Source organism: Strix uralensis, chromosome 3, assembly GCF_047716275.1.
Source record: "Strix uralensis isolate ZFMK-TIS-50842 chromosome 3, bStrUra1, whole genome shotgun sequence".
In the NCBI taxonomy this organism is placed as follows: Eukaryota; Metazoa; Chordata; class Aves; order Strigiformes; family Strigidae; genus Strix; species Strix uralensis.
Window position 1 is genome coordinate 42,336,952 of NC_133974.1, and position 16,622 is coordinate 42,353,573.

At 44.5% G+C, this 16,622-nt stretch overlaps 1 protein-coding gene across 5 annotated transcripts in view; it reads right to left on the bottom strand.

Annotated features, from left to right (window-relative positions):
- Positions 1-10,640, bottom strand: part of BACH2 (BTB domain and CNC homolog 2) — a 193,751-nt gene extending 183,111 nt beyond the window's left edge. For 3 of the 5 annotated variants that reach the window (XM_074862085.1, XM_074862081.1, XM_074862084.1), the window contains exon 1: positions 10,158-10,640. The gene's annotated coding sequence lies outside the window, so the exon portion shown is untranslated. Of the gene's footprint in view, positions 1-9,065; positions 9,156-10,157 lie in introns of all 5 variants that reach the window. The other 2 variants (XM_074862082.1, XM_074862083.1) reach the window with 1 other exon arrangement.
- Between the last annotated feature and the right edge of the window lie 5,982 nt (positions 10,641-16,622).

The window sequence follows — 16,622 nt, forward strand, 5'->3', positions numbered from 1 at the left end:
TCCTTCTTACTCTGACAACAGTAGAGCACGACAGACTTCTGCTCTGACCCCGTTACGCTGCAGCAGGAGGCAGCCACAGGCTGCCTCCAGACCCTAAAACCAAAGGCTATTCCTTCCCATCCACTGGCTTTTGCACTCCCCATTTACAGAACTGTGGCACCAGGGGCACCCTAAAACCATCTGCACCACGGGGTAATCACACACAGAGATGACGACTTTGATGCTAGAAATGGACTGAAGTTGCAGAGGAAGGTGGGGAAGATGACAGGTGCCTGCAGAAGGAACAAGGAAAGTGTGGGGCCAAGCAAACCACTTTTGGTACCCATGTTTATCACCCCCACCTCACCCTACCTGCTGTGCACACACACCCTCCCCGTAGCACTCAAGTCTCTCCTGTACTTTGAATTCCTTTGCTGCTGAGCATGGTAGTCAGCCCTTTCATGTTATTTTAGAGCAGACTGTAAAGACTTTGGTCCTATAAAGTTCTCTTGTGACATTACTGACCTTGTAACTCTACGCTACTCCAGTTTTCATAAGAAAGAAAACTAGTTAAAAAATTCTCAAGTGATTCAAACAAGTACTACGTTCATCTTCAGAAATGACTGGCATCACCTTGAGATCAAAATATCTACCTGATCGCTATAGGAAGGCTTTATAGCTTCAAGTTCTATATAGATAATGCTTCAACAGCAAAATCATTTTTTTTTTCCACCAAAAAGAATCACAGAAAGCACCAGAAATATTTGCAGCAGGCAACTAATACCAATTCCAGCTTTCCTTGCAAGCTATTTTCACTAAATTAGTCTTGATAGCATCACAAATTGTTGAGGTAGGGAACAATATAAATTAACAAAAGTCATGGCAGTCTGGGCAGGGAGGGAGGGAGGGAAATAAGGAGGCAATATTTATCCCTTGAAAGTAGGAGCTGCGAAGAAAAACAAAAAGCATTACACTGATTAAGCAATACATGGTTTGGTGAACAACAGAGCTTGTGGATTACATTTGCAACCTTGTGTTTTGCTTTAATAACTGGGGCTAGACAAAACAATTGGACTGTAGCTGTACCACACTGCATGCCAGACCTTACTTGCTTTGATCTTAAGGAATGGTAAAAATTTTGAAGAGAAAGTTTGGAGACTATTCGAATGATGCTCACAGCTTTTTAAGCTTGGAATTTGGTGGTTAGTGCATTAAGCATTACTCACTTTCTGAACAAAGTGGAAAGTTAACACAAATTGGCAGATGACTAACTGTCCAAGAAACAGATTACTGAATGAATCACTGACTCTACTTTTAGTCTAATAATAAGACAAATGAAGAGGAACAAGAAGGGGGAAAAGACAAACAAAAAATTTCCTTGCAGAGTGCTTATATTTGCACTGTCCCTAAACTTCCAGCTATGACAAATTATGCAACAATTTTATAATTTACCATGAGTTTTACATTCAGGTTAGCTCACTGACATACCTCAGCAAAGTCCAACAAGCGCATGGCCAAGGAGAACCTCCGGTGCTGCACCCAGCAGAATGACAGGTTACCAACTCCCAACTTCACCCTCTCATTACAAAGGAAGAGATTTGACTCCCTCCTTCACCCGACCGAATTCAAGTTGATCAGGGCTGCTCTGATCATCTGCCGAACCCGTTACTCAACATCTCTAAGTGCACATGCTTGCCATCATCCCCAGAGTGATAAAAGGTTGCAAGGAAGACCTGAGGGTCTAGGATTGCAGAACCACCTGGTTCAAAGAACTCTCCACGGTCACCTGGTCTGTTCATCTCCTCAGCTGTAACTTAGGTTTAAAATCTAAATTCACAAGAGCTTATCACAGCTGGGAGAGAGGTGACACAACCAGGTCACATCAGACCAGGAGCAACCAGAATCAGGTATAAATAACAACAGTTATTTGAATATTTGCAAAATATAGTACTTTTGCATTTTGTTAACATAGAAGACTTGCTTTACTGAGTTGTCTTTTCCTCTAACTTTTCTCTCAATTGTCTGTTGCATACACAAGCCAGAATGAAATGGCCCAAACCTCTCATGCCCTGGCAGCAAGCTCTTACTGCCAAGCTACAGGTTAGGCTGGGCACAGGTTGCTAATGGTTTTCTGCAGTAACACCACATTGAAAAAGCAAGGCAAGAGTGACCTTCAGAAGATGGGCTGTGGTGCTATGATAGTGTGATGGCCATTGTGCTTTGGTGGCCAGGCATCCCATGGTCAGCTCTAGGTCTTTTAACAAATTTTGGTATCACTTCATCCTTTACCCAGGTCCTTGACAGATGCTGCAGTAAACTCAACCAGTAGAAAACTAACCCTACACATCCAGTGAATAATCTTCTGCCAATTTAGCTCTTAGGGCTGGCCCACTGTGGGATGAGACAGGTGCCAGGACAAGCACAAGGAAAGAGGAGGAGATGATGCACAGCAGAATCAGTCTCAAAACTCAGTAGCGAGTGTCTGTTGCCCTTCACAGGTCCAGCCCTCAGTGATTTTGGACAGAAGACCCGTTTCCGAGTCAGCAGAGCTCAGAACATGGATGAGATTTAGATGCGTTATTCATTCGTCATGATCCAACCCTCACGACACTTCTGATGGCAAGATTTTCTAAAGACAAGCTGAAATCAGAGCGCTGAATCTATGTCCTCTTGAACTCTGAATAACCACTGACACTGTATTTTGCAGTATTTTACTGACTATCCTTCTGTGAACTTCAGTAAGAACTGTCCATAAATAAATCCCTGAAGTTGGCCTTTTCTGCTATACCGATCTGAAAATAGTAAAATCTCTCTTATTGTTGCCATGTAACAAACAACTGGATTTTCACGTTTCAAAGTTATATATCCACAGGCTTCTGCGCCTCTATTTTTAGTGCGCCTCTCCCAGTAAGAACCTACAAGACAAAGATTCTCCATCACAGTCTGGTTATACATGAAACTAGCAAATACATCCAAGGTATTTCAGCACAATCCAAATTAACTACATAAATATATTTAAATATTTAGTGGTAAAAGATGCTCACTGACACCAAGGGAGCTGGGATAGGTTTAGATTTACTGAGGATCTGCCACAGAATGGATTTTGTAAAAAGCACACTCTGCTTTTAAAATAGAATAATAAGAAACAAAGAACCATCACATCCTTATAAGGAATAACGTACTAGTATAAATATTGCAGAAACAGAGAAAGTAAACATGGAGGTTTCATAAATGTTGGAATTTTCACTCCAACAGGGAAGAAAAGACTAGCTCTGCCTCATTTATACTCTTTAAATCTTACAAAAACAGGAAATTTGAAAGCAGGCAGCAACACTATACATTAATGCAGCAGATCAGGCGACACTGATTGGACTATCATCAAAAGTAGAATACCTTGCATAGAAGAATTAAAATTTGATATACTCTTAACAGCATGGAGGGCATGTTCTGCTTCTGTGAAAACAAAATAACCTTGCATTCTACAAGGTATGGTTTCAAACAAAATGCATTATGTGTCAGGGGTTGCTTCATTGCACTGAATATGGGGCAGAGTCTTTACAAAAAGATTTCAGCCTCATAGGTAAACAGCTAAAAGGATGTCAGCACATTTGAAAACTATTACTTTAAAAAAAGAGAGAGAAAGAGAAGAATTTAATAGATCACTTTCTGATTTGCCCTTTTTTCAGTATCACTTTCAGTACTGGAAGATGTGCATTTCCTCCTAGATAATGACAGACACATCCTGCAGTTGTCGTTTATTCTTCAACTCCTATTTTATGTTTACTTTCCTCTCCAGATCCTCTGACCCCAGCTCAAACAGCAACACAGGTCACTCAGCAATCTTACTGTCCTCTCTCTACTGGAGTGGAAGAGAGGTGGATAACAGCAGCTCGGCAAGACGAAGCAGCGTGCCAAGTCTTCCCCCACTCGACATAAATAGATTATATTTTCCAGATGTGCAACTCTGACATCGAGGCTAAGCGTCGGCAATACTCACTGCGGTGAAACGTGAAACACTGAGGAGACAGGAGAGGGGAAGATTTTAGCACCACAAGCAGTGGTACAATTACGTTTTTTTTGAGGGTATGAGATCTTTCACTGTTGCACATCAAATCACTAAAGCTTCCATAAGTTAAAAAATAAAAAAAGCTCAAAGTAATATTTTCCAACCTTTCACTAAGCCTAGGGGCCAAAACCACACGTTTTAAAGGTCTTCCACAGTTTTATTATTAGAAGTAGAAACCCTACTGATACTGATGAGTCATTTGTATTGGCGGAAACCAAGAACACCCATTTTCTTCATGTGTTACAAAGCTCTCAATGTGGTTTTCTATTCATTACTGGTCGAAGTAGTTGACTAAAAACAAAACAAGTGACAAGAACTCACCTTATTGTTATTAAAACCTATTTTATACCAGCTGATTTTTTTTAATCACACATTTAGAGATTGCTTATTTTTCACTCCATTCCACAAAAAGAAGAAAAATACACAAAAGACAACTATGAATCTAAACCCTGTATCAGAAAATCCACAACTGCAGATGGATAATTCACTCTGCTTCTGCAAAGGCTTTTGTGATGGACTAAGAAGGGAAAAAGAAAGGAGGGAAGATAAAAACCACAACAAGAAGATCAGTTAAAAAATCATCAGTCAGCAGAAGCTATCGTTTTAGGATCCTTATGAGTAATCAGAATAGAGTCTGTAAATAAAGCAGCAGTTGTAGAAGAGTGTAAGTTTTTATCTTGATGCAAATGAAGGAATCCTTTCATGTTAACAGCCAGCAATACTGCCACATAGGAGATAAAAACCAGATTAAGAAATAGCAAAATTCTGAAAATTAAAGATAGCTAAACCCAGATTTTTAAAGTTTAATCAGAATTCCTTGCTGGCTTTAAAGATTTCTCCCATAAAAAGGAGTGGAGGGTAGGAGACTGTACAGCTTGCAATTGGCAAGGGAAAATACAATTCATACGCTGGACTTGCCACATCCAAATTGGGAACAATGCTTGAGGGGATTATTTTTTTTTTTTTTAAATGTCCCATTCACAAAAAAGAAACAAAATAAGCCCCAGAGGTTTAGTCCTGCTGAACATCCGTAACACCTAGATGCACTTGGAGCACAACTTCCACAGCGGTGTAACGAATTTCTGCTTTATGCTGTGCACCCAGCAGAACAGCAGCCTGGCAAAATGACATAGTGGATTTTGATATTACTGGGGAAGAAAACCACAGCAAAGCAGTGACCGGAGAACTGAAAATAACCTTTGAACAACGGCTCAGCACTGACCGCCTCTCTGCCTGCGCCTCCTATTGTGGATAGTTTATAGCGAGGGTAGCTCCAAGCTGCACCAGACACGTGAGTCAGCAAGAGCAGCTTGTAGGAAACTGCTGACATGTTCAATTGCTCTCACATACACTGAACACACCTACCCGCTAAATAAAAAACAGGCTGCATGCAAATCGGGGTAAAGGAAAACCTCCACACCTACAGTTCCTGTTTTCCTAGTTCAGGTTTAAATTTTAAAGCGATCACTAATAAAGAAAAGAAGAAACCCTAGTGGATGTCAGCTATAATAAGTAGCTATAATTAAGTCTCAAGGGTCATTTTGTTTATTTAAACAAACGTAACTGCTTCTCCTCTTTTCAAAAAACAAAATTGCTGCTCCACAGCCCAGAAACCCTGCACGGTGACAAGCAGTAAACAGTTCCTGTTTTTCTTAGCAAGGAGACTCCTTTTGAACCTATGCACCAAAACCCACCTACCCATCACAGCCGGGCTGAATGTTTTCAAAGCTCAGGAGCAAAAACATAAGCTTCCAGCTTCCATTTCTACTACTAGTGATAAAGTGGAAATTCCCAGGTTTTTCGTTCCTAAAAGCTTTTCAAACATCTGTTCAGTCGATATAAAAGCAGAGAAAGTTGTATGCAAATTGTAGGTCTTGGGAATAAATCTGGGAGGATCCGACCCTTTCAGGTCTCCTTTCACACTAAAAAGAAGAAAAGGGTGTACCTCAGGTGCCGGTGCCTCTTGTCCCTGCAGCCACCACCACCTCCTTCTCTTCTTCCTTTGAGGCACTGAATCTAAAGTGTCCCCACTTGCTCTTGAGGGGAGGTTTGCACCAAGCAGGTGTAAACAGCAAAGGGGAAGCAGAGGCAGAGGAGATCTGGGAGGGATGAGGGGTTATGCATGGAGGGGCTGCACGCAGGAGCTGCAGTTCAGCCCCCACCACATTAGGAGCTCTTTGCAGGCAACCTGTTTCAAGCCAAACAGGGACACAGCTATCGATCTGCTGAGATGCCAGTGCAGCACAGCTGGTGTTCTTCAGGTTGTTGCTGTGGCTCTTTCTGCATAAAGATCAATACAATCAAGCAGAGGAGTCTTCCCAGCCCGATTTTTGATGGATCAAAGTTCTGCCGTACATGTAAACTTCTAGCATAAAGGTTTTCCTGAACTTACTCCCTCATTTCTTTTTATTTACCTGTTCTGAACATGTGGTTGCTCTTTGATCAATACTATTAGTTCTAGTAACTCAGGAGCTTTGAGTCCATCACTGGCCATAAAGGCATTTGTATGCATTCCACTGCTTGCCTCCTTTAAAATTATAATTCATAGTCCAAGAGTGGCGCAGTAAGTACTGCTCTTTTCAATCCACTACAAAGATGTTTCTGCCTAACTAAAAAGCAAAATGAACACATTGCAACTCAGCTGGCTATATTCATACATTTTACATCTTCTTGAAGCAAGCTTCAAATGAATGCGTAATATTCAGGCAGCTGCCAAGGTTAATGTCTTTTGGCTGAATGTAAAGGAATGATGACCACTTTTTGAAAAAAACTGAATAAGTAGTTTGAGCACTATTCTGGAAAACCTTAGGGAGTTACTGGGGTTAGAAATCTACTGCCCATTCAGCTACTACAACAAAATCATTTAGGCACCTGCTCAAATATCAGTAAAGAACGGCAATGTCAGAAAGACTCTCTTCTACATTCTCTTAAAGCGTCTGTAGTCAGGAGGAACACTGAAAACAGCAGGACTAACTCGGACTTAGAGAAAGCTTTAAGTTTAAATCCAAATTTTTTTCAACACATTAATGAAATGACCAGTGTATTTCCCCTAACATAGTTCAACCCAGAAACCACTAATACACGACCATCACACCGAAAATGAGATGGGCTGGAAATTCAGACCCAGAGGTAAAAGAAGGAAGCGTGCACGCCTTCAAATGTAAGTCAGATGTGCTAAACACTACAGGTATGTTCATGCAACTTGTAAACTGAGAAGCCATTCAAAGAGCATTCCTTTGAGTAAAACAGCACGTACATTTTGATTTGAATATATAAACGATGTTCATACTACCTAAATTAAAATCACAAGAGACTCTGTTCACATCACACAATAAACGCTATTCAATTTACACCAACAGTTTATTACATAAAAATGTCATTACTATCAAAATGATTACTTCACATATATTAATGTTACATATCTCATTTTTCAGCTTAGTGCCATAAATGTCTCTTAGCTACGCTTTAAGAGGACTCCTCTTTATCTGTGCGTATGTGAAGTCCTCACCAAAAAGAGTATCACAGGCACACAATAAGAAAACATCTCTTTTTATTCTTCTTGGATTTTTAAAACAAAAAAAAGTGATCGCTGATTTTTTTTTTTTTCATGGCTGGCGATATTTTAGAGAAAACCTTAAGGAAAATAACTAATTGGCAATCACACTGCAGCCTGTTAAGAAAGATAGCTATCGCACTTCAGAACAGAAAATCAAGCAATGAAAGTTTTAAAATAAGCAAAGGCAAGCAACTTCTGTCACATATTCCACACTACAGATTATCCATACAGGGTTTTATTTTCAGCTCTCTTTGTCATTAATTACGTGCACACAGAAAGAGATACGCAAGTCTACTATACAGTACGGGGATTTTATTAAACTCATTAATTTCAATGAGTCTCTGAGGCTTTCTACAATGTTGAAGATTTACCAGAACCTCCTCATATTAGGCGCGTCATGTCAGTGCCTGTTTATTAGGATTTGGACCGTTATTCTCAGCTAGCAACTCAGGTGCTATCTCTAACTTTCCTTCATGCCCAGCACAGAAGAGCTAACAGACAATGTTTCCTTGCTGCAAAATGAACGACAGAAAGCTAAGAGGGAAGGAGAGGAGCGCTTCCCACCTACATCACCAGCGCATCCTGCCACTCTGCACGACATTAATACCAAGACATGTTCAAGATATGCCTCCGGGTCAGAAAAGGACTAGGGATACCTGTTCTAGCACTGCTCGCCAGTGTGAGATATCTGGGCATAAACAATTGCTGATGATTAACCAGTTGGGATCTGTCAGCACGTGCATCAGCCGTGCACCTTCTGTGTGCTCCTTTCCCATCCAATCCTCACAATTGCAAAAGTTCTCAAAATATTTAGTTGTTGAAGCACAAATTACACAGCAGAGTTGCCCAGCATTACCCAGAAATGCACACTCTGCTTCTGTGGAGCATTTCTGCAAAAGATCTCTAAATATCCTGACAACCACCCTATCTCCAAAATCACTAGGGACCTTTCTTGCCCACTTGACAGCTCAGTGTACTGGCGTACATTTGTTTGAACGGCTCGTTCAGTGTTACAGAGCAAACTAACAGGAAAACTAGACCCATGACCCTGATTTTTCAATCCTCTACTTTTCCAATTACTCACGGCTTCCTTCCATTTCTTGCAGAGCACCTTCAGAACAGCCTTTGAAGCTGGAGGGTCAAATGTGAAAAACGATGCTGAAAGCACAGGTTCAATACACTGCAGGGAAGTACAACACCGATCCATTTTGCTGCACAAATGCCCAGATCCCAGTGACCGGGGCAGGCGGGTGGATACAAAAGGCAACAACAGGCTTTTGAAAGAACAAGCCCACATCTGAAGTGGAATTTTATTTCTATCTGTCAGATGTAAAGACTCCTAAAACACCAGTCTCAGGCCATTGCTACAACAGCCCCGTAGACAACAGTTTAACAGCCAAGCTTATCATTTTATTCTATCCTTCTCATCAAATACAATTATCTTAAATTTCGGTATTTACATACCTGAAGAAGTCAATTTACCCAAGCACCACCACCCTCTTCAAACTGCGGAGCATTCCACCATCTACAGCAGAATCTCGGACAATTCCCAGCCTGAAAAAAACGACTTGTTTCTAGCTCGAGCCCCAGAATACCGAATTAAATTATGCACAAGTTTAGCGACAGTTCCAAAGTCTCTGAAAATGAGCTTTCATCACGAAAACACTGACATGGCTTCAACTAGAGCAAACAGGAACACTGCAATTTCCCAATCTTTCAAACATCCTATAGAGTATTTCTAGGAAGATGTCATCCCTTGCCTCACGTTTATTACTGGAGAATGAAACGGGGTTTACTCCGGAGCTGCCGGGGCTTCAGCAGCAAGGGCACAATGATCTCACGATAACTGAAGCGTTTTAAGCAAGACACCCGCTGCATTACAAAAATAGCCTGCTCCACAAAAGGAGAGGCATGATTTCACACTTAGCGTCGTTCATGACAGCCAGCGTCTTCGCGGCGCGCTGCCTTGCCTACACGCTACGTTTTAATGATCCAAGAAACTGTTATCGGAGTTCACATCTCTCTCCAAACCTACAAAAACGGGGGGCGGGGGGGGGGGAAGGGGGGACGGACGGACACATGCACACACCCCCAGGGGGGACGGCGGGCGCCCGGGGGTGCGGCGCGGTGCCCGCTTGCCCCGAGCGGCTGCAGGTGGTGGCGGCGGCGGGACGGCCCTTGGCGCAGGGGGCTGCCCCGGGGCTCGCGGCCCGCCGGCGGTGCGCGGAGCGGTGCGCGGGGGAGCGCGCACAGGGGCACCCGCACACTTCGGCGCCCGCCGCGCACTCCCCGTTACGCAACGCGCGTGTTTCCCACTTTAAGGAATAAGCAATAAGCGCTCCTGCAAAGCCCGCGGCCGCGCCGGGGGCGGGGGTGCAGCCCCCCGCCTCACCCCGCGCAACAGCTGCTCGGGGAGGAGGAGGAGGAGGAGAAAAAACACCCTGCTACCCACCCCCGGCCCCCCGCGTCCCCGGCCAGCCTGCCCCCCCCCCCCAAACTTCGCCCCCCTCCCCCGTCCCCAGCGGGGCTGCCGAGCCGCGGAACTGGCGCACTCACCTCGCCTCCGCGCAACTTTCGGGGGTCGCCCTCTCACTGCAGCCGGGGGGGGGGGGGGGGAGGGGGGGAAGGGGGAGGGGGGGGAGGCTGTGGGGCGGGGTGGAGCGGGCCCGGGGGGGGTGGGGGGGGGTGGGGGAGCTGTTACGGCTGAGGAGGTTTGGGGAGGGGGGGGGTTGCTCTTGTTGCTGCTGCTGTTGTTTCGGAAATTCTTATTAATATTTCCCTGCGGTCAGAAACCTGCACCCTCCCCCCCCAAATGAAAAAAAAAAACCCGACCCAGACGCTCATCACATGGCGATTGCTTTGAACCAGCTGCTTCCAGAGCCAAAGTCTTGCGGAGAAAAATAAAGGGGGAAGGGAGGGAGGGAGGGAGAGAGGGAGGGGGCTGGCAGGGGGGCCGGAGGAGGAGAGAAAGCCGCAGCGGAGGGAGGGTGGGAGGGAGGGAGGGAGGGAGGCGGGGGGGGGGGGGGGGGGGAGCGGCACCGCGGCGGCTGTGTCGCTGCCGGAGCGGCACCCGGGGCCGGCGGCGGAGGCAGCCCGGCGGAGGAGGGAAGGCGGCGCTGCGCTGCTGCCGCGGCCGCTGCTGCCCGGCTCTGCCGCCTGCCCGCGCCCGCCGCCGCCTCGCGCGCCCCGGCCCAGCGCCGCCCCCGCCCCTCAATCGCTACATTGTTGACATTCGCAGGCTGACATCATCCTCCCCGCCCCGCCGCCCGCTCCATTCACAATAACGCTACGCCAACGGCGCAGCGCCCGCTCCCTCGCCCGCCCGGGCCCCTACGCACAGAAAGCGGCGTACGGCCGCTCCGCGAATAGCGGCGCCGCTGACATCCCATCCCGCCCCGCCCCGCCCCTCCCCTCCGGCGGGGATCGGGCGGCGCATGCGCAGGGCGGCCCCACTCCCTCCCTCCCTCCCGCTCTTCCCGCGGGGGTGTGCGCGTGTGTCTGCGCGCGCGGCCGCCGCCGGACCCCGTGCTGGGGCTCGCGCCGCGGGCCGCAGGGGGCTCTGGGAGCCGTAGTCCGCCGCGAGCGGGCGCGGGGCCGGCGCGTGGGCCGCCATGGCGGCGGCCCGAGGAGGTCTGGTCGCCCCAGTCCCGTCCCGTCCCGTCCCGCCCCGCCCCATCCCGTCCCGTCCCCGCCGCGCTGGCCACGGCCAGGTGTGGTGTGCACCTCCCCGGGGCGGCGCGCCTGGGGGAGACCGGGGCCTGGCGGTGGGCAGAGTGCGATGGGCAAGGGCGAAAAATACCCACCGGGTCACCGCTCGCTGCTGGCGGAGCCTCGGTGTTGATCCTGGTGATATTTACTGCGCTCCGCCCCCGGAGAAACCTCATCCTACTTATATTGCCGACCGCAAGCGTCCAACAGTCATGAGTCAGCCCTGCCAAACATCACAAGAATAGATAAGTGCTGCCCAGACTAAAAACAAAAACAAAACCCCATCAAGTGTTCCCAACACACGAGAGTTGCTTGTTCTTTGCCTCGCCTTGCCTCAGCGGGTGTAAGGTGCCCGTTTCCCAGCCCTTTCCCACCCCGAGGCTTGGCACCATGGTCCCTTTCACCAAGCAGAAAGCTTTGATTCCTGCAAATTATCTTGGGGCCAGCAGCCAGCAGCGCTTCTGAGCGAAGACCCCAAATGTCATGAGCCATGAAATGCAATTGGGAGAGCTGGTAAATGAATAAACTGTGTTCCACAAGCCCGCGTTACTTAGCCAGGCTAGGACGGAAAAACATAAAGATGAAAGATGGCTGATAAAAAGGAAAGTTAGAAAATAAATGATTCACAATAGGGGCTGTGAGTGAGATTATCTCTGGAGACATCTCTAATTAAAGGGCGTTGGATAACTAGAGGGTTACATTTTCCTGGGTCAGTGGTCTTGAAAAAGAAATTGCAGTTGCAGTAAGTGTCAATAAAGAATGATGCTGACCTACTGCTAACAAAAGCACATTCAGTAATTAACATATTCATGTTTGTTATTTTTTCTGTGTTTATGACAGTTTTTACTGTACTTCTCATCATCCATTCCCCTCTTTCAGTACAGACAGGTGATATATAGTGTTTTCCGTATCTTTTGGAGAGGAGCAATTTCTGTGAAGTTATTTCACTGATGTCTTCTCCTGAAATTGTAGCTGCTCCATCAGGCTACCTGCGTTTTCAAAGTCTACTAAACTACAGAAAACTATGCAAATATTGTGTGCCAACACAAAAACAACTCTTCGTATGTCATGACAAATATATTGTCACTTTTCAAAAGCACAGTTCTACCCTGGCTTGCATTTTGTACGGTTGTCCACTTGTGTAAAGTGAAAAGCATTTTAGTCCAGTAGCATTTTCCCCCAACTTTTCCTAGCTACGTGTGGCTGTAGAATAGCACCCCACTGGAGAATTTGACTCATAAACTTCACTTTCCCTTTCCAAGTAATGTTCATATAAAGCCTTGCTCACAAGTGCTGTTTAGGTTCTGGTTCTGCAGACATATATGGTGTTAAGCACGTGTAAAGTCCCACAGTGTGTAAGGGGACTTGTCATGTGTTTAAACGCTAGCAGGACTGAGTCTCCTTGTTGCCTTGTTTTTCCTAGAGATACAAAAATAATTTTGTATTGGCGTGAGAGATAAAAATACTGTATTGAGAAGGACAGAGAGATAAAAATAAGCCATGCAGCATTTGTAATGCTTTAGCTAGCACGCTACGTGCATATTATGCCACTGCATTCAAAGTGCACATATTCTGTTATTTACAACACACTACAGGAGATACGGCTCCAGGTAGTCAAAGCCAGCCAAACAGAAAACTTAACAAAGCACTCTGTACACACCTCTGCCCACAGCGCACATTTCTGAAAGGCACAATAATTGCCATTTATCTTACTGGCTGACGTTTTAAAATGAATGTTACTATTTGGCTTAAAGGAAGCGTAAAGTGAAAATGTCCGTTTTAGATTTTATTATTCTGTTTACCCTGTGATAAAATTTACAGTGACATCAGTGTGAACCAGGTCACTCTGCGCAGGACGGAGATCACCACGGAATGAAAGAAGCTAGAGCCAAGCAGGGATTGGGCACATAGGCTTTTTGAAAACTCACCAAGCACATCCATGCAGCTTTTGGTACCCACATACTATTAATAATTTTGTGACCAACTCATAATGGAAGACAGAGTTCAGATTCCTGTGTATCATTCAGATCATGATTTTATTATGGTCGTTATATCTCTATACAACACTAGAACACTGGGGAAAAACTGACAGAGTTGATTTTCAAAGACAGAAGAAATATTACACTAACCAAATGAAACCTACTGTTTAAAAATGCTATTTTTATTTTGTGTGTTTTACATCTTAATGCATTGGCTTCACAGTTCATTCCCAAACTGCTTATATTCCAGCAACAAATCCAGTCTGATCCTGTTTCCATTGCAATCAACTATCTCCATGCCTCAATTTTTGTATATGTAACTATTTCTGGACCATTTTTCTTGAAGTACAGCCAAACATATATTCCAGACAAATATGAATCTCAAAATGATCCACAATTTGTCAAGCAACAACAACAAAATAAGATAAGAATAAATGTGAAGAGGTACAATTTCGAAGTTATCCCATGAATACTTGAGGGATAACTTGCCATGAGTGCTGCAACGCTATCCTTGAGAAAAGGCTACATCCACACATTCAAACTGGTATTAGCTCAACTCTGTGGACAGATTTCCTGGTTACATGTTACCTTTACTAATGTCTTAATTAGGTGGTTTCTCCACACTGCCGTGACTTCATCCCTTTAGAGAGGACTGCCTGGTTGAGCTTATAGCACTTGACCCACTTTTCAATCTTTTCTTTATGGGTAACACAAAACTTTCCAGAATATCTGAATTATGAATATCTATTTCAATCATATTTCATATGTAAATTTAAAAGATTTTAAATAGAATCCAATATTGTAATACATGTCCCAACATCCCTTTCTGAGATCTCATTTGCATATCAATCTCGTAACTTGAATAGTCTTAATAGTGCCACTTGTTGGAGAGCTCTGTGTATTGCAAGGTATTTCAATCACGTATTTATAAAAAGAAATTGCTTTTTCCTGGTGATAGGTAATTCCTAATTTAAAGTGCTACGGAAAGAGATGAAAGCACTGCACAGAACAACTTCTGTTTCAGCCTCGGCTTCAACCGCGCTGACTTGAAGTCTCTATGAATGAGCAACATGTTAGTGGATCTTAGGCAACTTGATCTTTACAGTGGTAATGAAGGACTGAAAAAGGAAAAATAAGGACAAATCTTACGGTTTTTAATTGAGGAAATTGTCATTTCCTCCCAAAGTACATTTTACCCTGCAGCATTTGGGTGAAGAAGATCAGCTTTCCTGGATAAGCCCTGGTCCTGCGCATAGATCTAAGCCATTATTGATAATTATCCACATATTCTCCTGGGTCGTGTGGATAGAATTCATGAAATTGCATCATTTTCTTTGCAGTGATTAAGAAACTCACAGTTGATTAATGATTATACTACAAGCACCATATGTCTTTTCGCAACCAGATTCTAACACACCCCAGGTACATTGCGTTTCCAGGAGCACTGACAGAACGAACAGCACGCCCTGAGTCAGTGGCTGTGACGGCTACGAAGGAGACATTGTCATGGTGCGTGGTATCAAAGATCCACAATGTAATGTCTCCGCAGCATGGCTTGACATCACATCAAAAGCTCCACAAAGGAACATTTGCCATGCACAAAGCATCAGATCTCCAACATGATATTTTGAGGAGCTGGTGAGATATAATATTTGAAATATATTGAAGAATTAAGAAAGCGTTGTTGCTGGGACTAAAATTACAGTGTCAGGAAGCAAGGCAGGAAAAAATAGGAGGCACCGACCTTTAAAAAAATAGATGCAGACAACGTAACAGAAAGGGAATTTAAGGAGCTGTTGACTTTGTATGTCAAGAAATTGAGGGTCAGGAATCATTAAGGTTTATGCACTATGTCCAAAACATGTTCTGTGGTCACTAAGTCAAAAGGCAGGGTCTTCTCTGGTGTTTATCTTTGTCAAAAAAAGAGAAGTAAACTGTTAGTATCGCCTGTGTGCTGGGGTTGCCAGACTTTGGTTTGACGTATAGTAATTTGGGAAAAGTAATTGCAACACCTATGCTAGACAGATAGGATGAATGGCCTAAAGATAATTCTTTCCATTGGTTCTACAGAAGGTCAGAATTTGTCAGTCCCAGAGCAAAAAACCCTACCGGCTTTCTGGTGTCTTGAAGCTCAGTGCCATGAGAGGCAGTCCGGATACAGCCCACGGCAAGTCCCGGAGATAGCCAGCGAGGTTAAAGCTTTGTCACTGCCCATTTTGTCTTTAAATCAGCACCACCTTCTGAGATCTTCATCAGCTCTATTACTGCTTTCAATTTTATTTTTTACTTAGTATGTTTATTATTATTTACAGTTTGTAGCGTTTTAGAATTTGCATTTAGAATTGTATTTTACCATATAATGTAAATTTAGTGTTCTAAAGGTCGTACCTGGCAATTTCCCTGATTCTTCAGGTCAGGATGATCCCAGAGTCTGCTTCCAAAAGCAAGAACATCCATAATGACATATTTAAACCTCAGTCCATATTCCGCTATCACTAAGAATCAGTGCAGGCAAATCAGCTCCAAAAGTCGTTTGAGGGCAATTGTGGACAAAGCTCAATGTTGTTTTAGCTCAGCTTGCTCAAAAGGTTTGTAATCTATTTTTTCAACAACCCTCTGTCTTTACAGTTATCCAGAAAAGTGAAAATATCTGCAGCAAACCGTGAGAGTGTGGACAAAGCATCTGCCTTGGCAAGGCTGTCCTTGTGCAAATCAAGGGATGTACCAGAGGGTTAGAAAAAAGTTCCTTGAGCACTGGCTGAGGGCGGGAAAATGTCTGGGACTGTAGAGCAAGGAGGGCACGCGGAGGTTAATCCGGATGTGATGGAGCAGTGTTTGTGCTCTAGACAGTAAATAACAGGCAGGAGACTTTTTCCATTCAAGAGCACAGAGATATTTCTGAGCAGTCTAGGTCCCCCAGTTCTGACATGTCACAGGACACCAGTAATCATGCAAGATTTAATTCGAAGTCATGATTTTGGGAAGGAATAGAAGACGGGTAAGAAAAAAACCCTACTCTTCCCTGGGGAGAAATTACTATTTCCAAGGAGTGTTCTACTCCACATAGTCTTTAACATCAATGAGAGTTTCTGCACATACACTAGTGGCTGACTAGACCCAAATCCACTAATTAAGAGTAAAAGCCTTGAGGTAATTATTACTCACAAACAGAGATACTGAGTTTGTAACAAGTCTTGACTTTCTAGCGCCTGTGATTCTGCTTTCAGTGGATAACCATAACAGGGGTTTCATGCAAATAAATTTCTTTCCTTCCAGGCTGGACTGTGCAGCCACATCAGAGGACATCTTGCTGTTGTCACAAGGAAGTTGCAAG